The following is an 8,572-nucleotide window of genomic DNA, read 5'->3' on the forward strand; positions in this document are numbered from 1 at the left end:
ACAGGGTTCAGAGAAATGAACTTGAAACTTAAAACAGGAGCCTCCCTCCCATCTGGTGAGAATTTGGCTTCCATGTTATTTCTCTTTCTAGCAGTGAGGTTCCCATCTTCCCCAGGCTGTGGAATGTTTTTTTTTTTTTTGCACGTTCTCTCTCCAGACCCATCAGTGTGCTTTGGATACTTGACTCCATCCATCTCTTTCTAAAAAGGAGTTGTGCAGGTCCAGGAAATTCCCACAGGTATCATCACTAATCTTCTCCCCAACCGGAAGTCCAGAGCTGCACCTCTTACCTCCCAAAGACGGATGGATGGCGTCCATCACGATGAAGGCTGAGAAGAATGAGGACCAGGCTATTGCCTTTCCTGCACTTGAAAATTCCTTCTTTGGATAAAAGTATAAGTGTGTCTACAGCAGTAGGAGAAGGTATATTTTAAACATATTATTATGCTTTCTGAGGTGGCACACACCTTTAATCTCAGAACTCCAGAAACAGGGACAGATGGATGTCTGGGAAGCTTTAGGCCTTGGGCACCTCGTGTTTACCTAACAGCATCCTGGTTGCACTGGGAGGCCTCATTCAAAGACTGGCCCAAACTATGCAGGGCAGTGTATGGAGCAGGCATGCCCTATGCTGTCTCCATATTGTCAAAGTCACCTGAAGAGAGTTCTTAGGAAGCATCCCATTGTGGCGCTTGTGACTGCGGCACTCTTGTGGAACCTGTAGAAATGTTCTGAAACCCTTTAAAGGACAGGCATGTAGAGGACAGGACATTTCTACTGGCAAATATCGAGGAGGCCCAGAGAGCACCTTGAACCCCAGTCCAGGTGCAGCCAGAGCTCTCGTCACCCTTCATCTACAGTTGATTTTACTCCAGATCCCAGCAAGGTCGGACTTTACTCAATGCTTTGATTCTAATTAAAACAAACAAACAAAACAAAACAAAAAACAGTGCAGAAGGCAAGGGAGCAGAGGAAAACCTGGGCTGCAGTGATGGGTGAATATTTTATTTATGGGACCGTGTTCCCCCAAGGTGCTCTGGCTGCAGCATAATAAAATACATGCTATGAATACCAAAATAGCAATTTAATAAGGCCACCCTGTAAAGCTATAAGAGAGATGGATGGTGCAGGTGGGGACAGGGTTATTCATAAATGTGGGTAGACACCGGAGCAAATAGGTTCTCAGTGTGTTTGTGTCCCGCATGGTGTGTGCAGGTGTACATGCAAAGGGGTATGCACATGCATGTTTACAAAGAGAGGGACTCCAGCCCAGTCTTAGACCCAAACCCAGCCGTGTGTCTGAGGTGGAGACATGACCTTGAGGTCTCCCCCACTCCTGCCAACCAGAGCCCCCTGTTGTCCCTGCCTCTTGCACACAGCACTGTGTTCCCACACAGGGAGGTACAGAGCAGCAGTGGGTATCAATGGGAACAGACTGTTGTTTCAACCTTTCAGAAAAACAATGGGGGCACGTATCAGGGCTCTGAACACGGTTATGCCGGGTATGCAGTCATTTTCCTTCCAAGATAATCTAATCTAGGAAAACAACCAAAACATAAACCAATATTTTTGCACAAGCTTTCCACCCCTCCAGATCACTTAACAGATGTGAAAATTATGAGCAGCCTAAATTTCTAATAAGAGAATAATAATTATAGCCAACCATTGTATGAAATAGTATGGTTCTCCGAAGGATCTTTATAACGAGCTTTTAGAATCATGAAATGCTCAGGAAATGGATGTCAGAAGGGTGATTTTAAGGGATCCTTTCTAGGCCGAGACTTGAAGCTCTGCTGCTAGAATGCTTGTATAGAACACATGAACCAGCAAGTTTGACCCATAGTACCACATAAACCAGGTGTAATTGTGTACACTGGAATCCTAGCACATCTGAAATGGGTAAAAAGATCAGAAATCCAAGGCCATCCTCATCCTGGTGAGTATGAGATAGCCTGAGCCATGTGAGACCCATGAGAGTACCACAAAATCAGGCAGCGTGTGCTGAGGGAGCGACAAGAATGGGAACAACCAGGTCACACAGGCTTTCTGCCTCAGCTCTGTCATCAGGGCCTTACGAAAAGACCTAAGTGGGTGGTGGAGGATGGCTGGAGAGCTGGCTCAGCAGTTGAGAGCCCTGACTGAGCAACAGTGAGTACCAGAGTTTGGGTCCCAGCACCCACATAACAAGCCAGGCATCTGACCCACACCTGTAACCACAGCTCTCAGAGGCTGGAGACAGGAAAGTCATTGGGGATCTTTGGCTTCCAGCAGAGCTGACACACCTCGAGCTCTAGGCTCTGAGAGAGACCCTGCTCCTGAAGAATAGATGGAAAGTGATGGGGAGGGAGACCTGTGCTTTCTCTGGTCTCTCACAGACACATACCTACACACACACACACACACACACACACACACACACACATGCACACAATTAAAAATAAAACGAATCTTTAAAAAAAGTGTTCAGGATGCACAAATTAAAATATATGGGCTAAAAGAAAACCGAAATGCAATAATCTAAATCAGATTTTAAAAGAAAGCTTCCCAGGGGGTGGCTAGCCCTGAGGTGAGAATTACTTCCTTTATCTATTTTCCTGACTTTTGATGTGGTTCAGTAAGCTCTTTTTTTTTAAAGGACAATGCAGTAGTCCTTAAAAGGGTTGCTAGCGCTCAGTATGGCAGAGATGGGTGTTCTCCTTCCAATCTTGCTATCACTAAGATGCTTTTGATGTCACTGTCCTGCTCATTGTTTGACATAGTGGAACCCCTCCCTTGCTTTTAACTGTGTACACAGCAGCCAGGACCCAGCCAACCAAGTCAGGATAACACAGAGACCTGCCTATGACAGTGGAAGGCCCAACTGGTCTGACCCAGGAGGGGCAGGCTGAAAAGGCAGCTATGGTGGCTTTATTGTATGTGTAAGCTCTTCTGTTGCTTGCTGGTGGCTTTTTTGTTTGTTTTTGTTTTTTTGTTTTCATCACATGGGCAAAACAACAAAAAGAGTTTGCTACAAGAAAAACAACCCACACATTTCCATCCCTCAAGACAGCAGATGACAAATGTAATGTACACAAACTCAGCATCGGTGTTTGCAAGACTCAAACTACTGAGCTCCTGGAATGCTGGACATTCAAATCACTCTATGGGCCTGGATGTCTACCCAGTAAGCTCATGTTGCTTTAAGAGAACCCATAAACCGCCAGTGTGATGGGGGGCAGGAGATGCATTTAAGTAGCAAGATTTTCATTTAGGCCTGACAACCCGTCTGTTAATTTAATTTTGCTGTCTGCAGTCCCCAGCTTTCCCAGTTACATTTGTAAAAGCAAAACATTGGAGGTTGTGTGGCTCGACAGAAGGGAAATTCGCAAACAGATAAATGATACCAGTGCCTAGTGGTGTCACCAAATCCTTCAAGCAGAAGATAATTGAAGAAACCACAGTGGTGGATTTTTCCATGGGCTTCACTTTTTTTTTTTTTCAAGCAAAGCATCTGGGAAGAGTTCTCTCTGATGGGGAAGAGGCTGATGGCCTTATTGTGATGTGGTTACAAATTCAGTTAAAAGTGTAACATTAGCCTGGCAGTGGTGGTGCACGCCTTTAAACCCAGCACTTGGGAGGCAGAGGTAGGCAGATTTCTGAGTTTAAGGCTAGCCTGGTCTACAGAGTGAGTTCCAGGACAGCCAGGGCTGTACAGAGAAACTCTGTCTCAAAAAAAAAAAAAAAAAAACCAAAAACAAAAAACAAAAAAAAAAAAGTGTAATATCAGAAATGGAGTGTTTTGTTCAGTTTTTGATTTTCACTGAGATGTCCAACCAAGCCCACACACATGCTAAGCACGTGCTCTACCACTAAGCCACACCCCAGCTTTTTATTTTGAAGTAATGACGTGAATATGCATACCAAACTGACAAGGCATACAACATCGACTTAGGAGTAACATCCCCACTAAGAAGCCAACAGAAACTACATTTGGCTCTGGTTTTGGTTCATGCATATTGAGTAATTAGATTTTTTAAGCTATGGTTTTTCTGCCAAACAGCAATCATCAGTATCAAAGAAAGATTTTAAATATCAGAACAGACTATATAATGTAACGTTTAAGTATCAGAACGGAATATACAATGTAACGTTTCTGGGCTGGACGCTACCTTAGCAGCTAGGACTGCGTGCTTCTGTTCTCTGCAAGAACAGGAGTAGAGTTCCCAGGCCCCATGTACAGCAGCTCACACCACCTGTCACTCCAGCTCCAGGGGAATCTGAAGACCTTTTGTGGGCTCTTCAGGCAACTACACAGATGTGGCATACACATAGAGATGCTAACACACATAATAAGAAAGAAAGAAAAAGAAAAAAAGCTCACCTGCAGAGTCATTGCCCACCTCCATTTACAGGGCACTGCAGCCTGGAGCTGCAGGCCCTGCACACTTTTGGGGGGTCACACCCTAATGACCTCTCCACTTCCCTGAGTAGTCTCTGAGCCACCCAGGGCTGATTCTGTATGGAACCAGTCCTTTGAGTGAAGCCGCTTTCCTCTGCTGTAAGACGGTCACCTCTGCTGTGAGGTCTCTCCACTGGAGTGGATTTTCTTTTGTCTCTGGGTGACTTGAATCTCCATCTAATTTTCTTGTGTTGCTCCCCAGGTTTTGTTTTATGGTGGGGTTGTCCTCCTGACACGTCTCATCTTTTCTGAGACAGAAATAGCCACTTCAGGCCTTTAATTGCTCGGCTTTTCGATGGTCATGCTTGGCTGGGCGGGTCTGAAGGCGAGCACTACCATCCCACACTGGCTGATGATCTCGTATGCGGGCCACACCATCACTGCCCAGGCCAGATGAAGGGCTCTGAACAGAGTGTGTCACGCGGAGTACCAACTTGAGGAGCAGCAAAGTGTCCGACTTCACACTCACTCTGCCGGTGGCCTATAGGACACTCAAGCCCTAATGGTGATATCCCTGGTGTTGGGCTTCCTGGCTGTTTGTTACCATGATGAACATGAAGTAAAGCTCTCTCTGTGGGAGATGACAAAGCGAAGGAGGCTCAGTTAGTGGAGACTGGAGGCATCGATTTCATGGTGGTAGGCCTTGCTGCCTTGGTAGCCTGCTCCTGGGTTGGTCGTGGGATTGTCACAGACTTTTATAACCCTCTGATGCCTGTGAATGTCAAGGCTGAGCTTGGTCCTGTCATCTCTATCGGCTGCGTGGCGTCTTCTCTGGTCACCCTGGGAGGTTTGCTGCCCCCTGGCTCCTGACCTGGCATTGAAAGCACTCTACTCAGCCTACGTCCGAAATCTGCCAAGGAATATGTGTGAGCTGGGGTGCTCAGGCTGTAGGCAGAGTATGGGCCTAAGGCCCCCTGCTCACTCCATCCCTGAACACCATGTACAGTTCTCAGGTGGGGTGGGAGTGGGGGCTGGGTGAAGAAGACAAAGGGTGAGGAGAGTGTGTTCTTTGTGCACTAACGAAAAATAAGTTTTGGAGAAAAATTAGCCTTTTAAAATGTAATGATTGAAGCTGGGCGTGGTGGCACACGCCTTTAATAACAGCACTTGGGAGGCAGAGGCAGGTGGATTTCTGAGTTCGAGGCCAGCCTGGTCTATAGAGTGAATTCCAGGACAACCAGGGCTACACAGAGAAGCCCTGTCTCAAAAACAAACAAACGAACAAAAAAAAAAAGTAAATTGGAAGCTGATACAGATACAAAAATCTTTCAGCAGGACTTTCTCTATTGGCCAACACTGATCATATACTAAAAATATAGGGTTAACCAATGCATTCGGTAATAATATGGAAGTCTTGTAAGTAAATCCTTTAAATATGGGAAAGGATTTTTTTTTTTGTAAATCCACATAAATCTTTAATCCTGAGAACCAGTGCATGCAACACATACTCACTCACACACATATACTCACACACACACATACACACTCACACACACTCATACACACATACATAAACACTCACACATACACACACTCACACACACATCTTCTCTTAGAATTTTTAGCACTTCCAGGGAATTGAATGTATTCGAAGAAAGACTTGCAAATAAGGAAATCACAAATTTATCTCTACACTGAAGTGAAGAAAGCATGAAGTAAAATGCAAAGAACTGCACACAAGCCGAGGGCAATGCGCTAGCGTCAGCCTGGAAGCTCTGCTAAGTGGGCTTTGGAATATTCTGATTCTTGGTATCACACTCCAAATTTAGCCAATGTTATTTCACTGGAATCATGTAAAATTGAGAAAGATTATGCTTTTTGTAACGTCTAAATTTGGCGAAACACTTTAAAACACACAGTAGAGGTAACTTACTTGGCAGCTTTTGTCTTCAAAGAGTCTGTTGAAGAAAGACACTTTGAACAGGCAGTCCCTGTGTGGATATTTAAGCTGAAATGTTTCTACACTCTGCAGCAGAGCTGGTCCTCCATGTGGCACAGGGCAGTCTGAGTCATCCTGTACCCAGGGACTGTGAAGGGAAGATTTTCTTACGTGACCCGTTATAGAACCTGCAGTTGACATGTGGGCCCTGGGTTCAAGTCCTTGCACAAGAAATAAATGTCTATAGAAGAAATACCAAAGACGTCAATGATTTCAGACTAAACTGAAGAGGCAGGTTTGAAGAACAGAGACAATTCCGAAAAACATGTAATGTAGGAAGACCACACAGAAGAAAGCCCCCGAATGCCTTCAGGAGAGTGATGGTGTATACAGATCTCTCTTCCCAGAAGGCTGCTGTTCTGCTATTCCATGCTAGTCAATATCATCGTGGGAAACATGCAAAATCTTGCAGAGCTAGCCACTAAAAATGTAAATTAAATGCATTTTTAAAATGTGTGTTAGGAATTTTAAAAGAATGAGGAGAAGGAAATGGGGATAGCTAGACTAGAGGCAAACCAGACCCAACACTGACTCTGGATCTCCTTCCAGAGGAGGTGCTGCAGACAGGGCTGGCAAGCAGGGGGAGTGTGCCTTAACTCCATACTCAGAGAAACTGGGCCCTGTGGCCCCCACATGCATTCTCGCCCATGAAAAGGAGCAGCGGGTGATAACGTGTGTGCATCCTGCCTTGTCATAAGCAGGCACAGTCCTACGTGTGCACTGACTGACCTGCAGTTCCCTTCATATAATTCCCAGGGCTACAGAGCAGCCTCAGGCCAGGCCAGAGCCTGCTGTTCTGATGCACTGATTCCCTATGGAACAGCACATAAACAGCTGGACCGGCAGCTGGGAAGACAACACTAACCTAAGCTCAACCCCAAGTGCAAACTCAACCCAAGTCCAATTGTGGTCCTGAACTCAAGCCCAAACTCAAGCTCAAGGACACGGACAAGTTATAGTGGGAGGTCACCCCAGGATCTGCCTCACCCCAGGATCTGCAGCACCCCAAGCTCTGAAGCACCCCAGGATCTGAAGCACCCCAAGCTCTGTAGCATCCCAAGCTCTTCAGGACCCCAAGTTCAGCAGCACCCCAGGATTTGCAGTACCCCAAGTTCTGTAGCACTCCAGGATCTGCAGGACCCCAAGCTCAGCAGCACCCCAAGCTCTGTAGCACCCCAGGATCTGCAGGACCCCAGGCTCTGCAGGACCCCAAGTTCTGCAGCACCCCAGGATCTGTAGCATCCCAAGCTCTGAAGCACCCCAGGATCTGCAGCACCCCAAGTTCTGCAGCACCCCAGGATCTGCTGCTTGGTTCCATTTCTTTCTTCATGCTCCCTGACTGAAAGCTATTTTAAAGAACCCCCTCCCTCCGATTTTCTGGATCATCTTCTTAAACGTCACTAGTGCTCTGCCCGGCCATTCTCTAAGCCTGTATCGCCATTAAGAGCAATGTTGAACAGCCAGCATTTTACACTCCTGTGAAAGGAAACCAAGGCGGAGTTTAAGTGCTGTACCCAAGGAGAAACAGGTGATACATGGAGGAGCCTGGGTATGTTTCAGGTGGGCTCACTTCTCAGCCCTGGCCTGTGTGTGTGAGAGGACAGATGTCACCAAACAGACGGTTAGTGAACACCAGGGTCTCCAGGAGAGTGTAATAAATGAGCAGATTAAAGCCACAGCAGAGACGGTGTGCACCACTTTGTGTCATAGGATGCTCTGAAAAGCTGAAGAGGGAGCACATGCTTGACAAAGCATGAGCAGAAGATGCCACGACCCAAGGGTCTCGGAAAGCAAGATAGGGGAGCTTTGGTATAAAATACAAAATGGAGAAGAGAAGAGACAGAAGGATCTAGACAAAAAGGAAGATCTGCTTTGTACATACAAGAAAGAGATGTGACCAAAGTGTGATGGTTCATCTTCATGGTCAACCTGGCAGGATGTACAATCACCACGGAAACACATCTCTGGGTGTATCTGCAAGGGGTTTCCAGGGATGAGTAACTGAGAGGGGAAGACAATGTGAGTGTGTGTGGAGGGGATGCCACCCTATGCTCTAAGAGCCTGAACTGAGTAAACAAGAGAAGACAGAGCAGAAGGCAGAGCCAGGGCTCAGTAGGGAGAAGCATGGGTCACGTGAGCCCGGTGACTTCAGTTCAATACCTGGAACCCATACAACGGTGAAGGAGAGAACCAGC

At 46.4% G+C, this 8,572-nt stretch overlaps 1 pseudogene; it reads left to right on the forward strand.

The window, feature by feature from the left end:
• Positions 1-1,495: 1,495 nt before the first annotated feature.
• LOC110337363 lies at positions 1,496-5,248 on the forward strand (annotated as a pseudogene).
• The last annotated feature ends 3,324 nt before the right edge of the window (positions 5,249-8,572 follow it).

Source organism: Mus pahari, chromosome 20, assembly GCF_900095145.1.
Source record: "Mus pahari chromosome 20, PAHARI_EIJ_v1.1, whole genome shotgun sequence".
Taxonomy (NCBI): Eukaryota; Metazoa; Chordata; class Mammalia; order Rodentia; family Muridae; genus Mus; species Mus pahari.